The sequence below is a fragment of the Haliotis asinina genome, chromosome 8 (assembly GCF_037392515.1).
Source record: "Haliotis asinina isolate JCU_RB_2024 chromosome 8, JCU_Hal_asi_v2, whole genome shotgun sequence".
NCBI classification, from domain to species: domain Eukaryota; kingdom Metazoa; phylum Mollusca; class Gastropoda; order Lepetellida; family Haliotidae; genus Haliotis; species Haliotis asinina.
In genome coordinates, this window is record NC_090287.1 from 24,190,224 (window position 1) to 24,204,199 (window position 13,976).

Below are 13,976 nucleotides of genomic sequence, written 5' to 3' on the forward strand. Positions count from 1 at the left end.
AACAAAAAGTCACATGTATCCTTGAAATAGCTTAGCATTGAACACATCAAGCCTTTTTTCAGTGTTTCAGCAGATATCTCAATTTCCATGCACAACTCAAAATGACCTGAGTTTATCTTGGAAAAACAAAGCACATACGAAAAACAATATTATGACATTACATACATTCCATCGCCCCAAGCCCCCAGTGTTTCAAGTACAATGGAAATTATACCTTTTTGTACCATCATCCCATAAAATTATCTAGTTTCAAAATAATGTGTTATTAAAGGCTTCAAGCCAGATGATAACCAGTATTATCTGATGAAACAGATTCCAGTGCGTGTCATTACAATGGCTAAAAAGTGCTGAAAGTTATATGAATTAAATCACTGAAACTCTGTGATGATAGTTTTTAATGCACACCTTTCTACTTCTAATTTTGCTACATGTTCTAGTAGAAATATGCCCAAAAGGATTGTGTTTCTTTCCTTCAAACAACAATATAACATGCTGAAAAGTAGCTGGAAATATACTCGGCCTCTGTTACTTGTATACTACACTTATCTTAACACACAAAACTGCTGGCAGGACATAAAGACATGCCACTCTTCTCCTCATGAATACTTTAAAATCACACGAACAAACACATATTCATTCCTTTGAATACCACTGCTCATCTCTTTGTAACAATCTTACTTGAGATAACAGATATACAATGGCGAGTGAAAGCAACATTAAACACTCGTGACATGATAATCAAAGCACCCTGATGCCACCAGGTCATAGGTTGTGCCCTGATGCTAGACATGTACATGATAATCAAAGCACCCTGATGCCACCAGGTCCTAGGTTGTGCCCTGATGCTAGACATGAACATGATAATCAAAGCACCTTGATGCCACCAGGTCATAGGTTGTGCCCTGATGCTAGACATGAACATGATAATCAAAGCACCCTGATGCCACCAGGTCATAGGTTGTGCCCTGATGCTAGACATGAACATGATAATCAAAGCACCCTGATGCCACCAGGTCCTAGGTTGTGCCCTGATGCTAGACATGAACATGATAATCAAAGCACCCTGATGCCACCAGGTCATCGGTTGTGCCCTGATGCTAGACATGAACATGATAATCAAAGCACCCTGATGCCACCAGGTCATAGGTTGTGCCCTGATGCTAGACATGAACATGATAATCAAAGCACCCTGATGCCACCAGGTCCTAGGTTGTGCCCTGATGCTAGACATGGACATGATAATCAAAGCACCTTGATGCCACCAGGTCCTAGGTTGTGCCCTGATGCTAGACATGAACATGATAATCAAAGCACCCTGATGCCACCAGGTCATAGGTTGTGCCCTGATGCTAGACATGAACATGATAATCAAAGCACCCTGATGCCACCAGGTCATAGGTTGTGCCCTGATGCTAGACATGGACATGATAATCAAAGCACCCTGATGCCACCAGGTCATAGGTTGTGCCCTGATGCTAGACATGGACATGATAATCAAAGCACCCTGATGCCACCAGGTCATAGGTTGTGCCCTGATGCTAGACATGAACATGATAATCAAAGCACCCTGATGCCACCAGGTCATAGGTTGTGCCCTGATGCTAGACATGAACATGATAATCAAAGCACCCTGATGCCACAGGTCATAGGTTGTGCCCTGATGCTAGACATGTACATGATAATCAAAGCACCCTGATGCCACCAGGTCATCGGTTGTGCCCTGATGCTAGACATGTACATGATAATCAAAGCACCCTGATGCCACCAGGTCATCGGTTGTGCCCTGATGCTAGACATGTACATGATAATCAAAGCACAATGATGCCACCAGGTCATCGGTTGTGCCCTGATGCTAGACATGGACTGACATTTGCACGGTTCATCACTGGTGTAATAGTTAAGTCAAAATACAGGTAAGTCAAAAACAAGCAACAAGCATAGGTTGCAGAGGATCAGTTCCGAACTGGATATTCACAGGCTACACATGTGGCTACTTTTAACATAACAAAATAGTTAAGTGAATACCATATATTCCTAACAGAATTCAATTAATCAAGAAAATACCCCATATGTTAGGTCAAACGTTTAGGCTAATTTGAACTTGACAATGACCATAAGAATGATAATCAATTATTGTTTACTATGATGCTACATCTATTCAGAAAATACCACGAACCCATAATGAACAAGCAGCAGTCAAAGATCAATCCCATACACCACAAATTAGATGACTAGACTCAAAACACCACCTGCCTCCCATCTCCAAACCACAGTTGAACTAAATTAAACAGAACTGAATCAATGATTCCACTCACAAAGTTCCTCTCTCCCAAACAAGCTAGTCCAATTTACTTGACACATTCAAACATAAGTCCATCAGCAGCATCCCAGTCCTGAGATGTGCATCAGATCCTCTGAATACACATGTCACACAGCCCTTCCTTAACAGCCACTGTAACTTCCGGACACACAACAGTGCCTTAATAAACTTGAAGTTGTTTCGCAAGACATTACAGTGCATTGACAAGCTTGCCAAGAAGATGCTGCCTTATGAACACAACAGAACAGAAATTTTATTCTAAAAAATCACATATTGTGACACAGGGAACATACATGTCAATTTGATATATATTAAAACATTGAGCCAGTTTTGAGGAATTTGGCAATTTTAGAGGTCAGTGGTGAATAATCACATTTCACTGCCTGTACTAAAGAGTAGATTAATATACTACAGTACCTTGACAAGCTCCACAAGAAAAAGTTGCCTTTCGCTGCCTGTACTAAAGACTTGTTTAATATACTACAATACCTTGACAAGCTCAACAAAAAGTTGCCTTTCACTGCCTGTACTAAAGACTTGTTTAATATACTACAATACCTTGACAAGCTCCACAAAAAGTTGCCTTTCACTGCCTGTACTAAAGAGTAGTTCGATACACTACAATAGTTGGACAAGCTCCACAAGAATCAGCCTCCATACACTGACTATCCTGTGACTGACTACTGAATGGTTGGTAAAACCCTCCTGTGCCTTGACCAGTTCCAACTATTGTGTGACCACCAGCTGCAGAGGTCCACTTCCAAGGACGGCAATTAATGCAGTGATGAATACCACTAATGAGTCTACACACCTATGGTCAGAACTAGTGATGCGCATATAATCCTTTGTGTCCTCAGAGTATAATCCACACAGTGATTATACCATAATGAACAATATCACAGGAAGTTTGTCAGATTTGTTTTGTAACAATGCATGTAATTAGAAGTGAAGCGTCTGTCTGCACATATAATCTCATGACATTATGCAACTAAGTTATCGTATCAATGATATATTTACTAACTGTTTATCAAGGAGGAACACTTTTAACTGATAGACAACTTCCTCATTGTAATACATGCAACATTTAGTGTAGATGCTAACACATAATCAAACAAATGATGATGACAGTGTTAGGATCTATACTGAAGCGTAAAAGAAGTTGGTATCCATACAAGTGTTCTACCTCATCATACCTGTCTCTAAATGCCACTTTAAAAAGTTAAACATGTTTTGTTTAATAAAGTACCAGTCATCTACACAATGAACAAAAGATTGATGCAGACAAGAATTTTTAGACAAACGTGAGACCAAATCAGCGAGCAGGGTGATCATTATAAAGCTGTAGCATAATGTGAGACAGAAATGAAAAATTGATACAAGGAAAAGTAGTGAAATCCAATGTCGATCATGCAATTTGATGTACTGACAGACCAAGGATAATAGCATTGGTAAATCTAGGATTCAGTCTAAGAAACCAGACTGGAACCACCCTCTAACACTTACAAGGCAGGAAATCTGTTTGCATGCTAGATCAACTATGTCCATTTAATTACAGGTAAAAAGCTGTACAAATAGCCAAATAACCAACTCACGTATCCAACAAGACTAAAATCAAAGAAATATTCACCCATACACCAACTAGGCTAAACTCCTTGCTGTAAATCAGGGTCAATGTTTAGATTTGTTTTCTTCATAAATATGTATACCTGTGGTTGAGTATTAAAACAGTTGCGCCATTTGTCATTCTAATGAAATGATGACGTATATTAAAATGCAGTGTGTACAGTTATGGCTGCCACTTATTTTAACAAGCTTCTCACCAGCAGATCTCTGTGTTGCAGATAACTAGTGACTTATTTGATTCATCATTCAAGACCAACAAGTGAGCATGTTTAAGATACATCAACCAAATTACAAGATTACTAATGATGATGATGATGATGATGATAAAAATATTCGTAACCTTCAAACATAAAAATGAATACTGTCTGTAGCAATGTTGCTATCGTCCCATTAAGCAAATATATACTTGTTACAATACACAGTATGAATAAAACATAATACTTCTAAAAACATCACAAGCAGTCAGGGCGTAAAATTTGAAGTAAATCAGGCAAAATGAGATAGTTTCAAGCATATCACATTTTCTTACAGCAAGTACTCACCAAGATCCACCAGAACAAATTTCCTTTGCCATAAAACAAGCAGTCATTCACCACAAAGAATACCAGCAAAATTTCCAGGAACTATCACCAGACAGTGTGTGTATACCTTTGAGCAGGTAGGTCATACAGAGATGTGTTTAAAGCTATTATACTTCCGTAACACTTACACTGGCCAGGCGTCCACACAATGTGGCGTGTATCCCAGTATTGCCAAAACCTGATCCCTGATGTGAATACAGCTCGGCACCATTGACGTATGCCAAGCGTAATTCTCTAGCATACACGCAGTAAATATCCTCACAGCTTGGCTACCTTACCCCTGATCCACCTTACCCTGGCATTTGAAATATCAGAACCATCAACAGCCTCCACTTGTACAGCTTGGCTGACACTCTAACATAGTTCATAACACTGAGGTATTTGCCGCTACAGTGAACATCACCAGGCTGGTTATAGGTACTTGTCACATTAATGCAGGGTGAGTTATTAAGATGAAAAATCCCACACAGATTTTATAACCTGTCACAGATTTCACTATCCCACACATAATAAACTGTCACATATTTCACTATCCCACACATATGATAAAGTGTCACATGTTTCACTATCCCACACAAATGATAAACAGTCACATATAAGTTGTCAGAGATTTAACGATTCCACACATGTAGTAAACTGTCACAGATTTCACTATCCCACAAACATAATAAACTGTAAATGGTTTTAGCATCCCACACACTTGATAAACTGTCACAGATTTAACTATCCCCCACACTTGATAAACTGTACACATGTAACTATCACACACACATAATAAACTATCACAGATTTCAATATCCCACACACATGATTAACTATCACAGAGTTCACTATCCCTCCCATATGACCTGCAACACATTTAACTTTCCCATACAGATGATAAACTGTCACAGATTTCATTATCCCACACATGAAAACCTGCCACATATTATCAATTGCTCACATATATGATATAAAGCTGCTACACATTTATTGATCCGTCACAGGTATGATAACCTGTCATAAGGTTTTCAATCCTTCAAACATATGATAAACTGTCTCATACTGATTTGACATACCACTCTTCTAGGAAGGAGTCTCAAATATTTCATCTAAACCTTATAATATATTAGGTGTCAGGAAGTGAAATAAACAAACATATATCTTGATGTAGAAATTCTGATCTCCCACGAATACTAATTATCCAAATAAAAAGACACATGGAAATTAAATACTGCATACCTCCCTGGAAGCCAAGCGATTACAATGACATAAGTGTTTTGTGAGATAGCATTGTATTATACCATGGGGCTTGTGGAAATACCTGAAAATTAAACCAAGAGATTGTCTGATTGGGAGATTTACTTAAATACTCTGCTAAATATAAGCTTGTGATGTAATGGGCTTCCTCAAGTAAGTCGTCTATGTTAGTCCCCCACTGAGTTCCTCAATGGCTTATTTATGTTGGTGCACCCAGCAAGTATATTGAGGTGCACTGTGACTAGTATAGCTTCATGCAAGGCTGCCACATCAAGCTAACCAGCTGATCACCAGCAGATCTAGTTAGTGCAGATACTGAGTTGCTAATTTGATTTATTCATCCAGTAAAACAGGTTTAATGTACAAGGGAGTAGGTCTAAAGTGCAGCCAGTTAATCAAGTTAACATATTAAAAAAGAAGGACAAATCTCCAGGAAATCCAGTTCAATTCAAAACTTAAAACTGAAAAAGTTACAGCAGATTTAGCTTTAAATAAAAAGACCCCATGGCCCTAAAATTGGTAGTATAAAGGTAAACTGACCACAGTTAAACACAGTTAATTCTGATTACAGCATTCTACTCAAAATCTGAATATGGGCACTGCATTGCAATCACGGTAGCGGTGGGTGAGTGAGTGAGTGAGTGAGTGAGTGTGTGAGTGAGGTTTGACACTTTCATCACTTGCTTGACAATGACATTGGAATCTATGTCGAAATGTCACCTATACAGAGTAGAGAAGATGTAATGTTGCCTATACAGAATAAAGAAGTTATAAGTTTGCTTATGAATACAGAATAGGAAGTTGTATATCTATTATAAATAGTCCTCAATCTTCAGTGATTTGACAGTATCTGAGTTATATCAGTGTGTAGCAGTACATTAGAGTGAGTGAGTGAGCTTGGTTTTATGCCGCTTTAATCAATATTCCGGCAAAATCATGGTGGGAACACCAGAAATGAGCTTTAGACACTGTGCCCATGTGGAGAATCAAACATGGGTCTTTGGTGTTACAAGCAAATGCTTGAACCACTGAACTACCCACCCAGTATATCAGAGGTTCTTGAGAGGCCTTTAGAAATCGGTATTCTAATATACGACAAATTGTTATGGATGTCAACTTCTTCTTAATTGTTTTGACAATGTTTCTGGGCTATTCCTTGCCCCTTTGTCAGATGAATAACTCATCCACATCAACTCAACAATCAAGAAGAAGTTGACATCCATAACAATTTGTCGTATATTAGTATATCAGAGACAAACCTGATATGACAGAGGTCTAAGACAACCACAGTGTGAAGTAACGTTTGTACATGTATATCCATGATCCAAGCAATAACATTGAGGAAGGATTCCGTGTAGTGGTGTAACAATATGGCAAACAAGTATTTTACCACAATGCAAGGTTCATGATGCAACATCTGTATTACAATGCTCACTTACTTATATATCAGGACAAACTGATATATGATAAATAAAATTTTGAAAACACAAATTTGAGGCAGATTGCAACATTACATAGACAAAATAATGACAAACACAGTTAAATGGAACTAATTTTGAAGTACATGATACTGGCACATTGTCATTGTTGTACACAAATAGGTCCATAATATATCATACAAAATTAAACCAATGGGATAAGATAATACTAGCACATCATGGAATATTTCCTGACATTTTAAAAAGATATGTTACTCCATCTGACTTTGAAAGGACCATAGTCATTATTTTGGTTTTAAAATAATTGAAATAAATCGGTTTCACATATGCATGTCACATCTGTAAATTGGACAATGATTGACATTAAAGTAAGATATAAACGTGAAAAACTGTTTTCTGAGTTTAAGAAAAGCTATATTTTCTTGGCAGTGACAGAAATTTGATACTGAAGTGAGAATATTTTTTTGATGGATCTACTTGCTGATCGGCTGAACACAGAATCATAAAGTGCACTGGCACTGAGCAAATGAAGAGCAATGGGTTAGCCTGGTGGTTAAAACATTAGCTCATTATTCTGAAGATCTGAATTTGAATCCTCACATGTGTACAATGTGTGAAGCCCATTTCTGGTGACAACACCAGATATTGCAGGAATATTGCTTAAAGTGGTGTAAAACTAAACTCACTCACTCAGTGAGCAAATGAGACAGGAAGTGATTGTCCTTTGCATTGTTCTGTCAAGTCAAGACATCACTACCTGAAAGTTTACTTCTTTTCAGAACATCTGCACCTCAAAACTGACATTTTATGTACAAGCGATTTCACTTCACTCATTTGGCAATAGTCATTATCAGTACTCATACCTGCAGACACTAAAACACCTGGTTAAGATATCCATTTTTCACATCCCTTGATGACAGATACATCCTATTTCATCCATGAAATATCTGTATGTATTACCCTGTGAACAAAGAGCATACAGCCTTCTGCTATTCCACAGAACATCTGCTGCCACCCAGTGACCCTAGCCACCAGAATTCCCTCACTGGATAAAAACCCAACCCAAAATATAACTCTCTTTTTCACTGTCACACAATCTACAAATAGCCTGCTCAGTGATAGAAGCTGAAACCTCAACAAGCAAACCTTGTTTAAAATCAAAACTACCCATGACTACTTTAGAGTCCCATGTACACAAGTTCTTGACTTTGAATTGCCTCACAGTGGGTAAAGGTGTAATTATCACAGAGCTTGAGAGCACCTGCCTTACTCATGATTCAATATTTATCTAAGTGCATAAATGTTGTTTTAAATTAAATGCATTAAATCTAGCAGTTATTTCTGTCATTCATTTTAAGGACTTCTGTGTTTTTTATCAATTAATCAAAAAAGTCCTTGTGTTTTGTAAAAAAAACCAAATATGTGGATGGATTAGGAAACTCAGATATTTATAACCATGAAAATTATGTAGAGAGCGTTCCCTTTTCAGATTAAAGGAACTGAGTCCAACTCAAATGTTCCTAAATGACCATATACCTTCCAGGGTAACAGATATTTTTTGATATGATCATCAACATTAACTGCAACCATAATGTTCTCATCAGTATGTCCATGATGAATTTGAGGAGTATCTGGACATGTTTGAAAAACGATATTCCAAAAAGAAATTTAATTTACACCATGTTCAATGTGACTGAGTGTTCAGACACATACAAATGCTAAATCCTCAATATTATCCATTCCATCCCTAGTTTTCAAGAAAACATTTCAACCTCACAGATTTACAGTACCTGAACTTCAGTGATCAATAATTAATTAATATTGTTGACTACAAGCAGAAGTCTCTTCATCTCATCTCTCCACTAACATGTCTTTCGTAACAAAACTTACCCCAGTAGCCAAACTAGCTGAGCAGATCCACCCCCACAAGTCACTACTTCTAGCTCTGTGATGATACTCATACGGAAAGGATGTGACGTGCTCTCAGCCACATACTGAGGCAGCCACCTCTAGACATCCATCACCTTTCCATCTCTAGCCTTAGTTGTAATTACCCACAATGTTCACCATGAACACAAATATAACTGACTTTCACATCATAACTACAATTTGTCCACAATGTCTCACAGTCCCTGAATTAGTTACTCTTCTGCCAACCTTTTCTACGATGTAAAAGATAAGAAATTGTAATCCCAAACATATCATATGTTACAAATGAACATGCTCTTGATGAAGCGAGTCTATATTTCCTCAGGTTCATCTCTGAGCTCACCAGGGCTCCTTTTCAGTCAAAATGGAGTTATTTGTTTGTATCAGTATTATATATTCACAGATTCACATTAGCCTACAGTTTAGTTGTGCTATTGTGATGCATGGAACTATTGTTTAATAGGAAAATGGATCTCATCTATTTGGGGAAATATGACTATTGGGTCCTTAGTGTCTACAGTGTTGAAGTAATTACTGAATTCTGAGTGTATTTCAGTTTGAGTACATTACAGCAAAATAACTTACTTGCTATATGTCTTTGCCATGCAACAGGATTTGCAATATTTATAATCTCATTGTTTAAAACCATTTCACTAATATGGATTGCTAATTATCTAATTACTTGAACTAAGTGACATTTTGATCATTCTGGTTTAACTACACTTGCCTTATTTAGGGCTACACATATCACAGAATGGCTTCATGAAAGGGGGAATGGTTCACGCATTGTAAGAATAACAGGTCCAGCGTATTTATTTAATTAGAATGCAAATGGTGTACATTGGATAATTGACTGCCACAAAACAACATTCATTCTCTTGAATATAATGTCAAAGTGCTACACTAATGGATTAAGACCCTCAAATCAGTCGAACCACCTATTTGGTATATTTCTTAAATTTTGTCTACTTCACAATGGCAAGCTGACCAGGTAAATCCAAAAATAGAGAAAGCAAATTTGTCTGGCTTAACATTTGAATAAAATGTTAAACTAGTCAAAGCTGACACTAACAGAAAGTCTGACATGGTGTACCTGTATGACCTGCTGATCATCTGAGTTTGTCACCTGCAGGAGTGTGTAATGTATCTCTCACAGGTCACAGCCTCTACACAAATAGACGACAGACGTCACAAGATGAACTCTCCATGTGAACATCATCCTCACCTCGGATTTCAGTCCACAAGTATTACCTCAATGTCATATGCCACAGTGTGGACCTGTCTATCACCTTGAAGCTCCATTTACAAGATGGCAGTCTGACTGTCTTCTGGACACTGTATCAACATTTACATTAATAGACTATAATAGCCAATGTATTCTGTCAGGCAGGCTGCATATATGCTTTATCTCATCCTCATCTGTAGAGTACCCCGTTTCACAATGCTCTCGAAAGCCTAAGATCTCGTAACATTTCTCGTAGTATTCGTTCCTCCAATACTAGAGGTTCGAATGCTATGAGAAAATTAACGAGATCTTAGGCTTATGAGAACTTTGTGAAACAGGCCCTCATTCCCTGGGGGAAAGGGTAGCCATGTGGGGTAGGGTAGCCTTGTGGGGGAGGGTAGCCTTGTGGGGTAGGGTAGCCTTGTTGGGTAGGGTAGCCTTGTGGGATGGGTAGCCTTGTGGGGTAGGGTAGCCTTGTGGGGTAGGGTAGCCTTGTGGGGTAGGGTAGCCTTGTGGCGTGGGTAGCCTTGTGGGGGAGGGTAGCCTTGTGGGGGAGGGTAGCCTTGTAGGGGGAGGGTAACCTTGTGGTTAAAGCATTTCACTGGAAAGACTAGGTTCGATTTCGCGCAATATTGCTATAATATTGCGAAAACAATACTCATTCACTCACCCAGTGTTTGGGGTCAGCAGGGTAGCCTAGTGGATAAAATGTTCACTCGTCACATGGGTTCAATGCCCCATATGGGTACAATGCGTGAAGCACATTTCTGGTGTGCCCCACCATGATATTGCTTGAATGCTATTAAAAGAGGTGTAAAGCTCACTCAGTCACTGTGTGATTTCTCTTACAGACCCACGAGCATATATTTGATAACACATTCACCCCACTTTCTTCATCTCCTCAGCTCAATCAATCTGTGCACACACCCTTCGCAATTCAAATGGCATGTTCTCATCCATACTTAGCCTTGTTCCATGACCGTACTGAAGGCTAGGTGCATGGATGTATAGTAACTCTACACTTTAAACAGGCAAGTCTAGACTAGGAGACAGTACAGGACACTACTCTGGTAGAGGGATATTTATATCTTTTAGAAATTATTATTTGAACTATTAATTATTACTTCAGAAACTTAAGCAAGTCTAATCCAAACTCAGATTAAATAGACAGAAGGGTTTCCTCATACCGGACAGCTCCTCGTGGGTACTATTTGTATATATCCACATACCTATCTTGGTTTCAGGGACTATGTAACTACCTATTGTTGTGTGCTGCACTTCACTGTGAGTGGCGTCACATGTGATGATCACATGTTTCAGTGTTATCAGTTATCAAGCAAAGACATAATGTGCAACTACACAAAGAAATACTGAATGAATGTTGTTTCATGCTAGCAATATTTTGTTGTAGATCTTAGGTGTGTAAGCAGTCAACTCCATGGGTCAGTGACATGGATTAGTGGTAAAAGCGTCCACTCAACATGCTGAAGACCTGGGTTTGATTCCCACATGGATACAATGTGTGAAGTCCAATTCTGGTGTACCCTGCTGTGATACTAGTACTGTTAGGATATTGTGAACATTTACAGTGAATTGCCCAGTGCAACTGGATTAGATGATATATATCCAACTATCAAGATATGTAAGAGAGCAACAGTGGACATATAATCATCAAGTAACTCTAACTGAATGTACAACTAGTATTTTCATAGAGAGGGGCCATGGTTATAAATAGTTAACTTGTCAAGACCTGAGTTCGATTCCCCACATGGATACAATGTGTGAAGCCCATTCTGGTGTCCCCCACTGTAATAATGCTGGAATTATTGCAATAGCAGCATAAACCACCTCACTCACTCACTGGTACAGAGAAACATCACTGGGACAAACGCATTTAAGTGAGTGACTGGTTTATTGAGTGAGTGGGTTTAATTCTGCTTTGAACAGTTACATGACCATGCAGAGACGGAACTGGTATGTAAACATGAGACAGTGGGCAGTATGTCAAATGGACTTACATAAAGTAGTTTCATTCCTGACGTGAGTGAAGTAAATAGTGTCTATTTTTAGACTACATAGCTGCTTGTCTCTTCTCATCACCTGAGAGACACATGATAACACTGTGATCTAGCTACTTTGATCCAACCCAATCAGCAGCGTCATCGTAATCCAGGATATCAGAGTGGTAATGGTTCCCTGATGTATACGTAAATTGGTTAAAAGGTATCCTGGAACAGAATTTGATTTGTCACATTTTCCTCTCTAAATAACACTTCATTGCTGTAAAGCTGAACAAAGTAAATCAACTACAAGTTGTACACATTTCGCACTAGAAAACAGGCTTGTATTTATCACAGTCACTGCCCTGGTATTCTTGGGACATCACAGCATAGTCTGTTCTAGGATAACTTTGAACCAAGTTACCTGTTCAGTGATTTACTTATACATGCAAGGTTGACAGTATCCAGGGTCCTACATTTTCAGTCACAGGAAGTACCGAGATTGTGCATGGAAGATTAAATTAAAGTGTTTTGAAACGGATTAATTTATCATTTTAATGATGTTTTGAAACATAAACCTATCAAAGTTTCACAAATATTCAATGTATATGACTTATAATTAAAATTAGGGCACTTTAATGCGATTAGCAGATCCTGGAATTAACGGGAACAATCCTATATCACAAACTACAGTGTGTTAAGGTCGCTAAAAAAAGTATTAAAACACTTAAAACAAGCAATGTTATGACTGCACGTCAAAATATAGAAATCATTTAATAAACACTTAGTATGATGGGAAAGTATTGCCAATGTGATTTACAACAGAGTGAGTTGTAATGATTACTTACATTGGTAATAACCTGATGAGTGCTGAAATTGACTTACACCGTGATTAGTTACATTGGTAATAACCTGATGAGTGCTGAAATTGACTTACACCGTGATTACTTACAAAGCATGACCTGCTGATTTACACTGGAATGAGTTATACTAGCTTCAGTCACGATGGTCGGAATTAAATCTTGAATTAGACCCAGGAGATATTCACAAGGCTGAGTTATGCCCAGATTACCAGCAATCAAATCGGAGATACCATGGCAATTCACACTGTAATCACCACTCCAGAAAGCCATCAGACATATCTCATGTTAACTATCCGATCACCAACTCCAAATTTAATCAAACACTTTTCAGGAAACTCCTGATTTCACGTTGATCCTTACCAGGAAACTAAATGGTATTTTTCTTCAAATTGAAAGCTCACCATGGAAAGTTAAACAGCATAGAAGAAAACTGGAAAATGTACAACCAAGAATGCCTCACATTAAGTCATGACTGCTTGTTGTCCATCACTAAACGTAAACTAAGCCTGTTAAAGATTTATACCTGAAACTGATCCCTGTTCTACTAAAGACTAAACACTGCACCTCACATTATTATACTGTCCCAAAGTACAACATACTTATACACACGATGCATTACACTACAGCCACTGGTTTCTTTACTTGATAATTTTTTAACATTCATGTTTTGTGTAAATCTGGTCCTTCAGACAAAATGTACACAGAAGCCATGAACTGTTTAGAAAACATGCATGAGAAATATTTCACCTCCTGCCTT

The 13,976-nt window shown here is 38.2% G+C and overlaps 1 protein-coding gene across 1 annotated transcript in view; it reads right to left on the reverse strand.

Annotated features, from left to right (window-relative positions):
• Window positions 1–13,976, reverse strand: part of LOC137294996 (uncharacterized) — a 145,518-nt gene that overhangs the window by 13,668 nt on the left and 117,874 nt on the right. The window lies entirely within an intron of this gene.